This window comes from Carettochelys insculpta, chromosome 13 (genome assembly GCF_033958435.1).
Source record: "Carettochelys insculpta isolate YL-2023 chromosome 13, ASM3395843v1, whole genome shotgun sequence".
Lineage (NCBI taxonomy): Eukaryota > Metazoa > Chordata > Testudines > Carettochelyidae > Carettochelys > Carettochelys insculpta.
Window position 1 is genome coordinate 24,427,660 of NC_134149.1, and position 18,718 is coordinate 24,446,377.

The following is an 18,718-nucleotide window of genomic DNA, read 5'->3' on the forward strand; positions in this document are numbered from 1 at the left end:
CCGGAGAAGCCGGGCTGGGGCAGCCTCAGGGCCTAAGTGCTGGAGCGAGGTGCTGCAAGGGAAGAGGGCAGCAGCCCTTGTCTTCACGTGGTTTCCATTATTTGTAGGATTTCCAGTTGGTGGGTTCAACAGCCGGCAGCAGCCTCACTGTAAAAATTGTTCCAGCACACCTGTCTTAGGGGCCGAGCTCCAGTGTGATACCGGTAAGTGGCGATGCAGAGTGAGTTGAGAAGCAGTTATAGAAACACAGACTGGTTTGGAGTTATGGTATTTCTCAAACACTGCAGTGGTGCTGTGTAATTCTGCACAGTAGCTGCAGGAGAACGCAACAGAACAATGCAATAAAATTGCAACGGCAGGTCACATCACAGAGCACAATCAACATCTCATATAATCACGCAGTATGATAAAAAGAACAGGGGGAGTTCAGCAAGAGGTATGACAGATACAGTTTATAGGAGAACAATAGTAGTTTGATTAGAACCAAAACAGCAGAGCCACCCTGTTATTGAGTGTAATATCCTGCAATATAGTTCACTGACAGCAGCCAAGTGAAATGTAATGCATACAAGGATGAACACATAAACAAAATAGTAACAGAAAGCCATGCTAGTCTATATACTATCAAAACAAAAAAGCAGTCAAGTAGAACTTATCAGGGCTCGTTTGCATACTTGGCTTAATCTAATTCTTGACCCCCCCCTTTTGCCCCCTACTCTCTGATTTGCTCACCTTGATAATTTTTTTTTCTGATTTGTCCACCTTGATTACTTTTTGGTTCTCTGTGCCTTAAATATTGAGTCTGTTCTGGTATGGCTCTGGTCTGAAGAAGTGGGTCTGTCCCACGAAAGCTCATCACCTAATAAATTATTTTGTTAGTCTTTAAAATGCTACTTGACTGCTTTTTTGTTTTGACAAACAAGAATGGCAGAGATACTATTAAACCACACAGCACTGCCTCTTGTAACAGAAAAGAGCCATCACCTTAAACAAATGCAGGGAAAACCAATTATTTCCATGCCTTTATTTTGGGTAGATATTTAATGTATTGCACCTGGCAGAGAAACAATAGTTTTTTCCGCTATTATTATTTTTTACAGCTGTGCACCTAGCAGCCCCAGTCATAGACCAGGATCCCATTGTGCTAGGCACTGTGTAAATAGAAGAAAAAGACAGTCCCTGCCTAAATAAGTCCAATAACTTAAGTATAAAACAATAGACCAGGTGGAGACAGAGACACCAGGAAATATTGAGACTAGAAATGATCATACAATTTAGATGGAACTGTTAGAAAATGGAGCGTGTCGAAGCAGAAACTTTTGTTTTGGATTTTCAAATTTTTGTTTTGTAGAGTATTGCATAGATAATAAAAGGAAGATGAAACATTTCAATTGTGTTGGCCTAAAACAATTTTCTCTGAAGACTTTTCTTTAGCAGAGATTTTATATGATGGCCATGACCCAATACTGGTCAGCATACTAGGCTTTGGTTTCAAGAAATTATCTGCCTATCTGTTGTTCACTTTTTGCACATTGACAACAGTTGTATGGTACTTCAAGGAAGTATTTAAAATTTGATTTGAATACAATCTAATGCAAGTGTATAAAACAACGCCAGGCAATAGTGCAATAAGACATTAGACCATTATGCAACAGAATAGAGCACACTGCTGTATGCCAGTGAAACATGGACTTTGTGCTCAAAACAAGAGCAGCAGCTCAACACATTCCACATGCGCTGCCTTAGGCGCATACTCAGTATCTCATGGCAGGACAAGGTCCCCAATAGCACAGTGCTTGAGAGGGTAGGCACTGCCTCCATGTTCAGCCTTCTCAAACAGAGGCGTATGCTCTGGTTGGGCCATGTCTCACGCATGACGGATGGCTGAATACCGAAGGACCTCCTCTTCGGCCAACTGGCACCTGGAAAGAGGCCGAAAGGGCGACCTAAATTGCGGTACAAGGACACATGCAAGCGTGACCTCAGCGCTCTCTCTACCAGTGCGAACACCTGGCATTCGCTCGCCTCAGACAGGCATGCCTGGAAACAGGGAGTGAAGGAAGCTCTTGCTATGTATGAAACTACCTTGGTGAAGGAAGCGGAAGACAGGAGAGCCCTCAGGAATATCCGTGCCCGTGATACCAGAGCGACATTTGCCTACTGCTGCTCACAGTGCGGAAAGGACTGCCACTCCCGGATTGGATTGCACAGCCACAGAAGACGCTGCTCGAATCAGTCCAACTGGGGCACAAACCCATGATCCCTCGGGACTGAAGGATGCCTACTTTAGTAGAACACTGCAATACAATTTGGAAGAATATCCAGGTTATCCACAATTGCACTGGGATGCTGGAGAGCTGGGTTTAATTTCTCAGTTCTGCTACAGACTTCTTGTATGACAATGGGCAAGTCTCTTATTCTGTATGCCTCAGTGCCCCATCAGTAAAATGGGAATAAAAATAATTTTCTTTTTCTCGCTGATTATCCACCTTGTATTGTAAGCTCTGTGGGACAGGGACTATTTCCCTTCTGGCATATCAGTCTGGGGGGAATTATACAATTTTACTTTGGCTCTAAATGGAACAATTGCAGATTTCCCCCAGCAATATTGTATATATACAGTGCTGGGCACAGTGGGACCTTTTAGCACCATTGTAACACAAAATAATCATTGGCATCATCTGGTGGATAGAGTACAGGACTAGAGCAGTGAAGACTAAGGCCAGGTCTACACTATGACAAAAAATCCATTTAAGGTACACAATTCCAGCTTCATGAATTGCATAACTGTAGTCAATGTATCAGAAATTGATTTGTCATGCCATTCCCAGAGTGGGAGGTCAATGAGAGAAAGAGTCCCATCAGTTTCCCTTTGCACTTCATGACAGTGAGGAGTACCAGGGTCAAGGGTGGAGCTCTGACGGTTTGATTTGTAGTGGCCTCACTAGGCATGCTGGATCAACCCCAGAAGATCAACCACCACCACAATGATCTTCTGGTAAGTGTAGATGTACCCTGGGGTTCTATAACAACAAGAAGTCTTGTGGCACTTTATAAACTAGCAGATATTTTGGAGCATAAGCTTTCATGGGCAAAGATCTGCTTCATCAGATGCATGAGTGGCGGGACAGTTTCAGAGGGGTATTTAAAGAGTGGGGTCCCAGTAAGAGGGAGGGCCAGAGCTGACAAGGTCCATTCAGCAAGATGGAAATGGCTCAGTATCAACAGCACTTATCAAAAGAGTTAAAAACAAGTCAGATCGGACAGGGGGATGTGAGCCTTTGTCAGAGTCTAATACCTTGCTGAATAGACCTTGTCAGCTGTGGCCCTCCCTCTTACTAGGACCCCACTTTTTAAATACCCCTGTGAACCACTCCCCCACTCATGCATCTGACGAAGCGGGTCTTTGCGCACAAAAGCTCATGCTCCAAAATATCTGTTAGTCTATAAAGTGCTACAAGACTTCTTGTTGTTCTCGAAGCTACAGACAAACACGGCTACCTCTCTGTTACCTGAGGTTCTAAGTCAGCTCTCTTTCTGTCCTGCTGGATGACCTTAAACAAGTCCTTTCACATCTCTTTGTGTTAATTTCTCCTTTTGTAAGAGGGGAACAATGACAGTGACCTCTTTCTGATCTGCTGAGGAACAGCTGTGTAAGAGCTAGTTATCAACATCATCAAAGGCCTTATCTAGAGCACAGAATTAGACTGATTGTTCTTATCTCATGTTTTGTAGCTTAAGTAAAGTTAACAGAGTGATTTGTAGCCCAGCTTGCATTCACACATGCCTTGTTGTGATGGGGTAGACTAAGCCCTGATGCCCTCTACAGGAGGCCAGGGGCCTTTGTGCACCCCATCCCAGGGAGAAGCGTAGACAAGAGATCCTCTAGGGAGGATAGACCAGCTGTCTCTTCAGCAGCCAGTCAGGATCCAGCAGGCCAATATAAAAGAAGCTTCTGGGTTAGAGCCAGGCAGTTCATTCAGGAGCTCCACCTAAGGCAGATCCCTATGCTGCCTGGGAGACCTGCAGCACTTGGACAGCTCCGAGTGTGAGCTGAGTGTAGATCTGGGTCAACGCCTGTCACCAGAGACTGGCAACAAACCCACTAGGAACTGACAGCACCCTGGCCAGGGTGAGTCAGATCGCACTCTCAGAACCTGGGAGACAACAAGCAAGACCATATGTGGAACTCTTCGCCACAGAGGGATGCTCATGACCAAGTGAACCCTGTCACACTTACATACAACTTCCGCTGAGTGTGGCCTCTGTTAAGTGATATGAAAGAAATGGGCTGATGGCCAGATAGGTGACTTTGGGTTTGTTTACACTATGGACATTACTGCAACACAGTGTGCTGCTGTAAGGTCTCCTGTGTAGCTGCTCTATGCTGAGCGGCGAGAGCCCTCCCATCGGCAGTAACTACATCGGTGTTACTCTCTGCTACTAATCAGTGGGAAAGAGCCTCCCACCACCACAGCACCCCCGGCAGGGGATTTTTTTCACACCTCTGACAGCCAGAAATGTTCCCAACAGAAGTGCTAGTGTAGTGTTGGGGATTGTGGACTAGCATTGGCCGATGGATATGAGTTGATCATTATAACCCCACATCAGCCAGCAGTTGCACTGGTACTTTCAAGTTTGAGACAGGTACATTTGAAGCTAACTCTGGGACAAGTGCAGGCTTTTGTGGGGGTTACCCAGTATAAGGTCTAGCAAACATGAGCCATGAGGGAACATTGAAACAACTGGGTTTGCTTAGTCCGGAAAAGGAAAGACTGAGAGGAAACGTGATAATAATTTTCAAGTATCTAAAATGTTATTACAAGGAGAGTGAAAACTGATTCCCCCTAACTCATGAGGTGAAGACAAGAAGCAATGAGCTTAAGCTGCAGTAAGCGGGAGGAGGGATCGGTTGGATCTTAGGAGAAACTTCCTAACTGTCAGGTTGGTTAAGCACTGTAATAAATGGCCTAGGAAGGTTGAGGGTTCCCCATTATTGGAGCATTCTAAGAGCAGGTTAGACAAACACCTGTGAGGGATGGTCTAAATCAGTGGTTTTTAACCTGGGTGCTGTCACATGGTGAGCCCGGAGAATTGTCCAAGTGTGCCGTAGAATTTAGTCAATTTCCCCTCACCCTGGTCTTTGAAGAGCCTGTGGCACCTGGATTTAAGCAGAAAGGCTCTTCTGAGAGCCACTGAGAGGGAAAATGCCAACCCTGTAGGACCCCGTTCATGCTGGGAGGCAGCTGAAATGCCCGAATGGGCTGGTGGAGAACCAGCCCCCACTCTCTGCTGTGGCAAGTGGGGAGGGAGGGAAGGAGGAAGGAACTGGGATGTGGTTTAAATGCCTGATCCTGGCTCCAAGCGGACCTTGGCCTCCTGAAGCTTGCTGCACCATTGCCCCGGCCGCCTCGGGCAGCCCTCAGAGCATCATCCAGTGCTCCAATGGTGATTTAAAGGGCCTGGGGCTGTGGTGACAGCTGCCAGGAGCCCTGTGCCCTTTAGAATGACCAGGCCCCAGGGCACTTGCTCACTTCCTTCCACCCTGTCCGTGGGCCTGGATGAGGAGCTGTGTATGGAGCAGCCATAAGGCCAAGATGGGGCTCTGTGAAGCAGTCACTAATCATCAGGGGTCAAACAGGTTATTCCTCTCCCCCCAGCTTCTAGGGGCCTACCTCCTGCAACAAGAGCTCTTGAAGGATGCTGAGAATATTGAACTGATCCTCAACGGTTTCCAAAGGGTACCATGGGATCTTTTACTTCCATCTGGAGAGCTGTTTCTCCCAAGTTCTGCAGCTGTGCAGCTTTCCATTAAGCCCTGTGCAGGGGCTCAGGGCTGCAGTGAGGAGGGACTTGTCTCTCCAAGCCCTGAAGCCACCAGGTGAGGGTCCCTCTCTGTCAACCCCAGCACAGAGAATGTGTGGTCAGTGGATGGGAGCCCTTCCTTACTGTCCCCAGGAGGATGCCACCCAGGTAAGCCCAGGCCCCAACCCCCTGTCCCACCTTGAACCTCTTCCAGCCCTGAGCAGCCTCCTGCATCCCAAAGCTCCCTACCCAGATCTTGTATCTACATCTTTAACAGAGCCTATACTCTCTCCTGCACGCCAACTCCCAGCCCTGAGCCCCTCCCCAAACCTGGAGCTCCCATTCTGCCCTCCCAACCACAGTCCTTTCAACCTCTGCCCCAGCCCAGAGCCCCTGGCCTTCAGCCCCACCTTTGAGCCTGCACCCTCAGCCAGAGCCTTCACACTCTTCAGCCCAACCCTCTGCGCCAGCCGCTCCCATACTCAGATCCCCTTGGCTCCACTTTTGCACATAACGTAGGTGCGCCAATAGGAATGTGGCAGGTCACACATCACCTCCACATGGGTGCACATAACCAAATTCATTTTTCTCAGCGGTGGAAAAAAACATGAGAGGGTGCAATGCTGGAGACCCTCCAAGGGTGACCAGAATTTTTTTTTCACTGTTTTTCTGAGCTTTTCACTTCCTGGCAATGCTTGTGCAGTTTACTGAACCAACAGAGTGCCTCTGAGTTTTGAGAACAACAAGAAGTCTTGAGGCACCTTATAGACTAACAGATATTTTGGAGCATAAGCTTTCATGGGCAAAGACCTGCTTCATCAGATGCATGAGTGGGGAGGGGTGGTTTCAGAGGGGTATTTAAAGAGTGGGGTCCCAGTAAGAGGGAGGCCAGAGCTGACGAGGTCTATTCAGCAAGTTGGAAATGGCCCAGTATCAACAGTACTTATCAAAAGAGGAAAAAACAAGTCAGATCAGACAGGGGGATGTGAGCCTTTGTCAGAGTCTTATGGGGAGATATTAGCACCCAGAGCAGAAAAACTGCCTTTGTAAGCTGCGGGCCACTCCCAGTCTCTGTTTAATCCATGGTTAATGGAGTCAAATTCGCAAATAAATTGCAGCTCAGAGATTTCTCTCTCCATTTGATTTTTAAAATTTTTTTGTTTCAGAACTGTCACCCGTAAATCTGCCACTGAGTGTCCAGGGAAATTGAAGTGTTTTAATTCAGCTTGAGTTTGTTGATTTTTCAGGCCTGTCGCAAAGCAATTTTATTTCCACAAGCTTTTGAAGATAGGATGGAGTTAGCTGAAGGTTGTTTGTTTCCTTTTCAATGGCTTGGAAAGTATCCCAGGGTGTCACTAATGTGTGAAGTTGACTTTGAATGTGTTTTGACCCTTTGTATTTTGAGGTGCTATTTCTTGTTAGAGTGACCATTGGCAGTCTAACAACCAGCAGAGGTATTCCAAGTAACAAATCACAGGGGTCACCATCGAAGTCCAGCCAACATGTAATAGAGAAGTTTGATAGCAAACTGGCACACCTGTCAGGATTTCATATGGAGTTCTGCTAAACGTCACTGCACAGGATCCAGTCTTTTTTTTACGGTAGCTATTTGCTTTTGAAAATGCACTGATCTGGCTGAGGAAGGCCATCAATAACACAGTCTCCAAAGGGAGCACAAGAGAACAAGTCTTGTAGTAGAGAAGAGCAAGCATGATTTAATCTTTTGTGTGGAGCAGCATGTCTCCTGTGATTCCCGAGTCTGACACAGTTGGCCTGTGCTGATACTTGTTTTGCATCATTTGAAAGAAAGAATGCACCCAGCCACTAGTGGCAACTCATAACTTTTGTCGAGTCATTCCGTAATGGACAGGATAGGTCAAGAAATTGATACGAGCTTCAGCAGTTTCTATGACAGCCTGCAGGTCTGTTCTTTCCTGGGCAGCTATTTAAATAATAGTGAAAGTTTTGTAGCTAGAGCATCATACACAAACTGTATGGGCTGATGGCAGACCATAAATTCTCACTGGATTCTGAGTGTAGTGGGTGCCAGCCCACAGTCAGTGCTGGAGATCTGGCATATAAGGTAAGTGATATTTCCCAAATGTGGGACACAACAGTCACAGAAGTATGCTACACATAGCAAGCTTTGTACTTTTGTGTGGCTACTTTTCATATGCTCTTCAGCTGTTTATCTGTCTGCGACAGCATTCAGAACTCCCGATGGTCCTAAGAATCCTGCAGCTGAAGAGACTCTCAAACCATCTGTAACTAGGCAAGCACCATGTGTTCCCAACGCCGTGGATCTGAACTCCTGGTGTAGCTCTGTTTGGCTATACTCTGATGTGGAACCTGGGATCCTTTAGTTTATTTGTAGTCTGATTCATAATGTGGTGGTGTTCTCAGGCCATACTTCTTTGTTAGTAGGTGCCTGCTGGCATGCATTCAGATCTTGCCTTGTTGCTTTGTTTTAGTTTTTAAGTACCACAATAAAAGAGACCTAAGGGATGAGACCTTCTTTGCTGAAGATGGAGCTTTTCCAGGCACATTGGTCCCTCTGCCTCAGTTTCCTATTGAGGAATAGACTTTGCCCATTTAGTAAGGCTTCCATTGTCACCTGTGTGTAAGTTGACTCATTGTGCTCTTAGCTTCCAGTGCCCTGGAACAGAGTGTTTGGCAGAGCTGAGTCATCAGTCAAAGTTACAGCATTTACTGCATAGCTGTGGTTTCTGTCCCACAGTCACTATTTATATTGGGCTTTTCATCCGATTACCTCATGTTAGCTGTGACTCCACCACATTCACCGCTAGTGATTCCATGTGGACAAATTTAGACTGTTGTCTCTTTGCAAGGGCATGAAACTCATACATGCCCTTTTGGCCTGCTTGCTTCTTGTTATTCCAAAATCCTGGTCAGGAACGGAGACAGGAGTTTTCTCAAGACATTGCACACAGTGCAGTGTCAGAAGTTAGTATGTGTTGTCGCTTTGCTATGGGACTTGAGAACTGTCACTTGCTAGCCTAGAAATGAGTATTACTAACAGGTGACAACTAAATGCACAATTCGTTGCAGCCTCCAAAAAACAATCTGACATAGGCTCAGTCCTGGATCCAGTTCCGTACAGTTTCTTCATCAGTGATTTAGATAATGGCATAGGGAGTATACTTATAATATCTGCAGATGTTGAGAGAAATTGCAAGTGCTTTGGAGGATAGGATTAAAGTTCCAAATGATCAGTATCTTTCTCTAGTTTTTCTAAAGTAAGTACAAATTGAACCTCTCTAATCTGGACTTCCCTAATCCGGCAGTACTGTTGGTCTGGCATCATCAGGGAAAAACCAGCAGGCTGGGGCCAGGAGCTTTGCTGGACTAGGGAAAAGGCTGGCTGAGACAGCAGTGTGCCTAGCTGGTCTGGGGTTAGAGCAGTGGAAGTTCAACACCCCAAGGCCAGACCAGCAGTGTCCTGGGGACTGGACTGGATGAGCCAATGAGGTCCCTTCCAGTCCTACACTTGTAGGATTTTGTGTTGATGGGATGTCTTGCCTTCTAACATGGAGACTAACATATCGTAAACATTATCTAAATTTACTTCATCCTTCAAGCCTGGTCAACCCTACAAGGTTAGATCAAAATTACGTCTGTTAGGTCAATTTTGTAACGAAGGCATCTACACCACCAAGCCCTTTACGCTGACCATAAGGATTTTTAAAGTTGATTTCAGTCGTGCATGTTGCCAAGAGGAGTAGCACAAAATTCAACCTTCTGCAGTTGAATATGGGGTAAAGCAGACACAGCACTGTTCAATAGAATATTCTTGGAGTCTAAAAGGTGTCCCACAGTGACTCAGTGTAACCATGCTGGTCAGCACTTTCAACTCTGCTGCACTCCGAGGTACACAAGAAAACCCCCAAGAAAGTCTGAGTTTCATCTCCTATTTGGCTAGCATGGTGAGCCCAACAGTACACCTAACCATGAATGCCAGAGTCGCAAATGAACTCCAGCAAGGAGTGTTCAGGCAGAACTCTGAAGCAGCAGCAGAAGTGCCCGTATCTATTGCCAAAATTACAGAGAGCACGGTGAGGAAAAAAGATGCAGCAGGGAAACGCAGCAGCACCATGTGAGAGTAAAGGACCTTACACAAGTGTACCAGAAGACAAAGTAGGCAAATTGTTGGTCCAGGTCAGAGCCTCAGGTTTGCTGGTTCTATAAGTAGCTGCATGGAATTCTAAGGGGGAGCTTCAACAGTCCCAAAACTGATTGTAGATACCTCCCAAGTGACTCTTCAGTTAGTGCTCGGCAACCACAAGGAGAACATTGTAGATGAGGTAGGGGATGAAGAGGAGAATGCCCAGCAGGCAAACAGAGAATCAGATGTCCCTGACAACCAGGACTTTTTCTAACTTTGGAGCCAATCCCCTATTACTGCCAGACCCTGATGGCAGGGAGGGCATTTCAGCTGAGTGCACATTTGTAAGAATGCTACAATAACTAAATGTAGGTGGGTTCAATCTTTTTTATTTTCCCTGAGCAAATGGGATGCAGTGGTGGCCAGGCTACCTACCTAGGTGGAGTTCCTTGGAAAAGTTTGCTGATGTGTCTGGAGATGGAGTGGGAGTCCTCCTGGCACATCTCTGCAAAGACCTCATCAAGGTACTCTGCAGTTCTTCTCAAAAGGTTGCTGAGAAGAGCAGCCATATTCCATTCTCTATGGTAGGACACTTTACCATGCCAGGCCAGCAGTAAGTGATCTGGCATAATTGCAGCACAAAGCCTGACGGTATAAGGTCCAGATTTCTGGCAACATTCATTCAGTGTTTGCTCCCTATCATCCTCTCTGATTTGGAGAAGACTAATATTATGCCTGGTGACCTGGATGAAACTGAGAGCAGTGAGAAAATCCACCTCCATTTGCTCTTTCCCACCACATTATGACCCTAGGTTTGCTGCCTTGTTTGTGATGGGCTTGAAGGGATCGTCCCAGAGAGCAGCCATGTTGTACTGGAGTGAGGAGACCATGCACTTGCCTGAGTCCCTACACCCCAGCCTGCTGCCTCCCATTCAGGTTGCTATGGGAGAGGAAGGCTGCAGTCCACAACCAGGCTGGGGGGAGGGGAGGCTGCCTCACAAATACAGCTCCACTTCTGCAAATGCAGATGCCTAAACAAGGTGTGAGGGAGTAAAAGGAGGGCCTTGCACTGCAGGGGCTAAAAAAGGCCTTTTTTGCCTGATTAGCCCCACCCCATTTCACCTGCAGCCCATGCCAGGCCTGGAGGGTAAATAAAAGGAGGTAGGCTAGCTCAGTTAAGGACTGACCAGTGAAGGGGTAGGAGCTTGTTCTGAGCCAGAGCTGTCTGCTGGGTTGGCCACAGAGAGATGGAAGCCTCCAAACACCCCATTAGGCGCAAAGGGGGAGAACAAGAAAGAAAACCCACTGATGGGTGTGGCTTCAAGGGTCCACTTTCCCCACACTGAAGGAACAGACATTGGCAAGTGGCTGGAAGCTCTACATCCTGGTCTTCGGGTTAACACTGGGACCTAACCACTAGGCCACCCCGCTGCCTGGAGAGCCAGCCACACCAGGGCTGTAATTTGCAAGCACCCTTTCTCGCATGTTTTCAGAGCAAAAGAACATCCCCATTTGCTTGCTTGCCAGCAAACCAAGCTCACCCACCCAGCGTTCTGCGGGGTGTTATACTTTACTGATCGATGATCAGTTTAAAATGAAAAATCTAGTATTGTACTGCACAAAAGATGTGTGTGATGTACAAGGTCTCATTCAGTGTAAAAGAACTAACCTCCTATGTTTTACAATGGATCACCTGTAAAGTCTACTTTTGTCGTTTTTGTTTTCCCCAATCCAGCTGGAACAATAACTCTGTTGCCTAATCCCCCAGTTCCTCCTGTACTTAGGCTGTCACAAATTAGAAGGTGAAAAAAAAAAGCACACAGGACGAAATGTTTAACAAGCTCATGTAATCTGCTCGCACTGATAGAACTCAACTGAATGCACGGAGGTGAATGTTGTTCGTGGTCATCCACATGAAGCAGGAGGACAGGAAAACATGTAGGGAACATGGGCATAAGATGCAAGAGGAGATGTGGTTCATGGGGAAGCAAACAAAGCTGATGAGGTGCCTGGTAGAGGTGCAGGCGAAGCAGCTGGAGCACAGAGCCCCCCTGCAACCCATAATAAACCACCTGCCCTCCTCACCAACTTCTATGGCCTCCTCTTCCAGGCTCCCTAGAAAGCAATGGGGGCTGGAGGAAGGCCCAGGAAGCCTTTCTCTCAACTCCCAGGGATAGATCTTGCAACAGAAGGCTGTCATTCTCACACCTTTGACTGCTACACAGGGGGATTATTATGAGCCACTTGTCCTTGTGCTCCCCTCCCTCACTTCCATTGTTCTGTCTGTGTTCCCTAAATAAAATGCCTAAATTTAAAACAATAGGTTCTTTATTCATTGTACCAGCTTTGTTTGGGGGATGGGGGTTTGATCTACAGACAGTACACCTATAACGGGGCAGCTTGGTAATGAGCAACATACATAATTGTCACATCATTGTCTGGTCATTCATGAAACTGTTTGTCAAAACCTCGCTGATGCACAATGCCCCTCAGTGTTCTCTCCTTATTGCCTTGATGGCTGACTTCTCATAATTAGCTCCTGGGTAATCTGCATTGACCACACCCCCGCATGCCACAAACCCCCCCAAACCTCAATTTCACAGACATTGTGCAGCACACAACCCATAGAAACAGCAATGTGAATATTGCTTTTGCTGAGATCTAACCTACACAATAAACTGCGCAAGCACCCCTTTAAACATCCAGAGGTACATTCCACCACCATTCTGTGCTTGCTGACCTGTAGTTCAACTGCTTCTTACTGCAGTCCAGGCTGCCTGTATATGGCTTCATGAGCCATGGGAACAATGGATAGGCTGGGTCTGCTTGGATAACTATTGGCATTTCCATGTCTCCAATAGTAATTTTCTGGTCTGTGAAGAAAGGTCTGTCTTGCAGCTTTCTGAAAAGACTGGCATTCCTAAAGATGCATGTGACGTGTACCTTTCCTGATCATCCCATATTGATGTCCATGAAATGGCCCTTCTTATCCATCAGCACTGAGAAGCACCCCTTGTAATTTATGTACTCTTTGGCAAAGTGGGCTGGTACCAAGATAGGATATGCATTCTATCTATTGCCCCACCGCGGCTGGGGAATCCCATCACAGCAAACGCATCCACCATGTCCTGCAAGTTCCTCAGAGTCACTGTGCTTCCCAACAGAAGGGTATTGATTACCCTGTCTACTTCAATCACAGCTGCCCGACTGTAGATTTACCCACGCTGAAATGATTCCTGACTGACAGGAAGCAACCTGGCACTGAAAGCTTCCGCAGAGCTATTGCCGCTTGCTTCTCACTGCCAGAACTGATCCTGTTTTGCTCTTGCTGTGCTTCAGGGCAGGAGGAGGCATGGGGAAGCAACTCTCAAACTTCTGTGAAAGTGGCCTTACATGTGTGAAAGTTTTGCAGCCATCACTCATCGTCCCCTGGCAACATAACTATGCAATCCCACGAGTCTCTGCTTGTTTCCTGGAACCAGAATTGGTGTTCCACAGTTTCAACTTGCCTGACTTTTGCCAGCATATGCCAATTGCTTCCTTCACTGAGTTCCTACATGGCTGTATACATGGCCCCCTCACATTCTTCCTCATGCTGGCAACTCCTTTCTAAGCTCTAGACAAACCATAATGTAACGTGTGAGGTGTTTGCACTGCTTGCAACAGTTGTGTGTATTTGAGCAGGGTCCGTGGTTGTCATGCTATCACACCTGCAGGGATAAACCAGTGGAAGAAGGCGTGAAAGGATTGTGTGGCATTATTTTCAGGGAGGAAAGGAGAAAAGTGCATCATGGGAGGCTAATGACATATACCCAGAACCACCTGTGATAATGTTTGTGCCCCATCAGGCATTGGGAGTCTAACCCAGAATTCAAATGGGGGCAGAAACTGTGGAGTGGCCATCCACAGTGCATTGCTGTTACAGACAAAGGTAGCCATGGTAGTTGGAACACACTCTGACCTCATGTGCCTAGTGAGGACATGCACTTTTGGCTTTGTAAAATCGGATGCTAAAAGTCAACTTCAGTAAATTCAACCTCATTTTGTAGTGTAGACATGACTCATTTCCAGATGTTGTTTTACCTCTTCTCCAGCAGAGGGTGACCTACGACTGCTCTAAAATAGTCTCTGAATCCTCCTTTCCACCAGCATCTCATCTTTACCCTCATGTGCCGGAGTATCCGCAGTCCCAGGAGATCAGAGGAATAGAGCTTATTCTAATAGCAGTTTGGCCAACGTACTCATCTGAATTTGAGTCATGAGAGGAGAAGATGCACCACTTGTAGAGATGGGCAGAAATAAGAAATAGCACCTAAATTGTAAAGAATTTTAGGGCAGTTCAGATCCAAATTAGGACCTGAATTCTGATTTAGGATTGAATTTTTCTGAGCTGGGCTCATTGCTTTTTTCCTCATGGCTGTCAAGTAAATCAGAAGGTCTGGTATTTTCAAAGCTTTTGAAACTGCTTGTGACTTAACTCTTTGAGGGATTTGACACACAAGCTTCCTTTTGCCCAGGAGAGGGCACTGAATCCCTAGTTTGAAACAGCAGCCAGAAGCACTCCCCAGTTGTGCTGGTCACAGGAAAGTGTCGGGAATTTTGTTCACATTTTTGGGTCCAATTTTGAAGATCCCATGATCTCATATAGAGAATTCGTTTTCTTTTAGTCTCAGGCTTTACTTTCCCTGCCTGTTCTAGGCCCTTACTGATTTGCTAACATTTATCCAGATACTCATCCTCTGGCCACCCTGCTGTTCACTCCATTCTCTGTCACCCACAAGACAAGGTTTTACTAACCATCCCAGGAACCACAGCCCTACCCACGCCTTCAGTGCTGCTCTTTGCCAGGTCTCCCCACATCTTCTGCCTGCACGTGGCCCAGCAGAGCATAACAATCCTGTTACCACTCTTTCATAAAGATACATACGCTGTGCAGCCTTAATTATAAGGCTACAAGGGAGCTCCAACTAAGGGCCTCCACTGAAGGAACGGGGTGTTTGGGAATTGGCCCTTGGGAGAACGCTCTACAGGTCTCATTGCCAAGATGTGCTTCCTGACATACACTCTCTCTTAATTATCTTTCAGCTTCATTCCTTTACTCCTGTTTCCGTGTAAGGTTGCTGAATGCCCTGTGTATCTTCTTGGTGTGTGTGATTCCTGCATCAAATCTTCCCCCCAGACATAGTTAGAATGTAGCCCACTTAATAACAGCTGATTAAACAACTGAGGTGGACACCTGAGTCCTTATCTGTCTTTGGAAGTCTGTGCTTCCAGTTTCTGGATCTCTTGTGTTGAACTTTATCGAATCTGTCAGTCTTTTTGGCACTGACGTGACCTGAACTAAATGGAGGATTCCAGGAATGATATCACTTGGGCCTCTACATCCCCAGCAATTATCAATCTTAAATTTGTCTGACTGATTCTTTCTTCCTTCAGATTATTAATATTATGATAAAGTCCCCAAAAGAGAGCTTGTGCCCCACTGTGCTGGACACTATACAAATGCATAGCAAGAAACAGGCCCTGCTCTGAAGAGCAGTATGAATAAAAGAGGCAGACATGGGTATACGGAAAAATAGAGTGACTGGTCCAAGCTCACACAAGTCAGAGATCCACCTGAGAAGTGAATCCAAATCACTCGAGTCCGGTGCTCAGGTCGGTGGACCCTCTACTTCTTGTCTTCCACATGTTTTTTCCCCAAGCATATTAACTTGAACCAAGTTGAGTCACTTTGCCCTTTTCCTGCCCATGGGACTCACCTCTTTAGACTTCTTTGTAATATTTTTTCTGTCCTCACTCATTATTTACAGTGCCTCTGAACTTTGTGCCAACCCTAAAAGTCATTGAGATGCCCATTAATGATGTGTTAAACAAGAGCACCAATAATGGTGCTAACTTGCTGAACAATTCCTGTCTATCCCATTCAGCTCATTATTAATTGTGATCTGCATTTGGCTTCTCAGCCAAGCCTTCAATGAGGTCATTGTGCCCAATATAGAACTGTGCAAGTAAAAGGCCATGACACTCTTGTAGAAACGCATTAGTAAATACAACACATGAACAGTGTCGTTCTATCAAAACAGTCAACACATTTGCTCAGCGTGGATTAATGTAAGTGCAGCTCATGTTCTCCGTGATACCACTGCAGCCCCCAGTGCCTTTGATGACAGTGCACAGATGTAGTAGGTTGGCCCCATATCCAGAACGCAGGGTGTCTTCCAGCTCCCACTGACTTCAAAGAAAGCAGGATCAGACCCTTAATAAACAGTAATAAAAATTTTTCTTTTGTCACGGGAGGGAGCAGATGTGTCCCAGGATCCCTGTCAGTGTCCTAGCTGGGTAAGAAGGAGCTTTATTGCTATAGTCTCATCATATTTCAGAGCAGATCAGCACTTTAAAAAAAAAAGATGCTATTATCATGTCCAAGTGCATTTTTCATTGGCAGCAGCAAACCTACGTGGATAAATGATTTTTTGGGATAGTGGCTGAACCAAAAGAAATGCATACATAATTCTGAGATGAGCAAACCATTTTGTTTGACCTAAAACATTTGTTGGGTTTTTAAATTTTGTTTCAGGGTCTTCCAGCCTCTCTTCTTCTGGAAAAAAAAATAAAGCCTGTAATCTTCTAAATGAAAAGTTGAAAACATTTTCTTCCAAAACTGTGGAAACAAAAAAAATTTTTTTTTTTGTTTTTTTTTTTGTCGTTTGTTCTTTTCCGCATATTTATTTATTTATTTCTAACGACATTGTTCTTTTTTAGGAACTGATGACAGAGGTGAGATGAAAAGCACTGGCCTCAGGAATTAATGCAATGTGAGACTTCAGTTAACTCAGTGGGTAAAATGCTACCTTGATATGCAGTACTGTTTATAGACCATCCATTTATATAGTGTCTTTCCTTCTGAGGTTTCCTAGAGCACCTTAGAAACTTCTAGTGCAAGAGCATTACTGTTATGCCTTTGACTTGTCAGACCACCAGCCTTTTTGTCCCTCTCTAGACCTCTTCAGTCTCAGCTAGATGTTTCTGAAGGGAAGAAGAATGGAGAAAGTTCTAGCCAATCCTTCAGGCTAGTGTTTGCTTTTCACAAGGTTAAAGTAGGTTGACCATATTTCCCTATGCTGAATATGGGATACCTGGTAAAATTACTTGAATTACTTGTATTCAACCAACCCCAATGCAATCAATCAGAACTAGGTAGTAGAAACATTCAAATTAACATCTGGTTGATTGAGCCCCTGTTAAAAATACTGTGTAGCTAGAGTATTTTAATACAGCTTTTTATCATTAAGGTTTGCATGGGGAGAGGTCTCTCTCACGCACACATTCCCATGCATCTCTCTCACACAAGGATGGGGGTGGCCGACCAACCTGATCCAACCCTCCCTGCCCAGTGCTCTCCACCACCCAGGCTTGGCTGGGCCCAGGGAATGGACCTGTCTATCCTAGTACCTGCTGTTGTGTCTTCTTAATGGGCAATAGGCAGGGGGAATGCAAGCTCAAAGGTCTGCTCCCTCAATTTCTGTGAGGGTTTGCAAAGAACATGGCATGCAGCAGCCTTTCAGCACTGGGCAGGAGGGAAGGGACAGGAGCTACTTCTAGCCACAGGGGCTGGGAGCAGTGGGAGGAGGGGTGGGGAATAGGATGACTTAGCTCACATCTGTGCAGAGATCAGCTCTTCCCTCCTCCCCACCTACCCCCGCTCCCTGCGACTAGAAGGAGCTTGTCCTTTCCTGCCTGTGGAAAGGCAGCTAACACTGCCAAGGTGTTGCTGGCCACTGGCATAACCCGGACACTTCCTGTCCCCTGGTTACAGTGTGGGCCCAGGGAACCTGACTGCAGGGGCTCCAGTGAGGCTGGTCAGTGAGGTTGCTCAGCAGGGGAGGTGCGCTAGGGAACAGAGCATCACTGCACTGCCTGGGGCAGGACCTATGGCAGGGCGGTGTGTGCAGTGGGTGCTAAGTCCCTGTCAAGGGGCTGCTGCACTGCCAGCAGGGTTGGGGTGCAAGCAGATTGGACGTAGCTTCCTCCCCACCACTCCAGATCTTAGCAGAGGGGTAGAGAAGTTTCCCCCTTCCAGTGCTGTGTGGGCCTTTGGTAGCAGGGCTGGATTAACTCATTGGCGGCCCCAGTTCTATTAGATTTTGGGGGGGGGGCCTCGAGGCTCTGGGTACAGTCCAAAAATAAAAGTGGCATTCAATGTGCAGGAAGGGGCTATGGGTTGAGACAGGACAGTGGGTGTGGGAAGGGGTCAGGCTTCAACTGAGGGTGCAGGCTCTGGGGTGGGGCTGGTGATAAGGCATTTGGGATGCAGGAGGGAGGTGGCTCCAGCCTGGGGCCAAGGGGTTTAACGTGGGGGAAGGGGCTCAGGGCGGGAGACGGGTTGGAGAGGGTACGAGGCTCCTATCTGGCTCAGCTGCAGTTCCCCTTTGGTGGTGGTGGGAGAACAGGCTGCGGCCTGAACTGCCCCATGTTCACCTGCGGGCCCTGCCCCCACGGGTATCACTGGGTAGAAAGAGTAACTGGCAGGGCAGAGCCTTCAGGCCTAGCCTGGTAAGCTGACACTGCTCTTGGGCTGCACCACTCTGGGGGAGGCCCCCACACCCACCAGGAGCAGCCTGGTGCTGACAGTGAGTGCCTGTGGGGAGGCTGACATGGGGGTGTATGTGGCTCCCAGTGCATGCCCCACTCGTGTCCTATGCAGCCAGGTTATTGGTGAGCTGAATGATCTGACCGGGGCTGGTTCTTTGCACAGTGCTGGGAACAGGACACGCCCTTCCAGAGAGGATG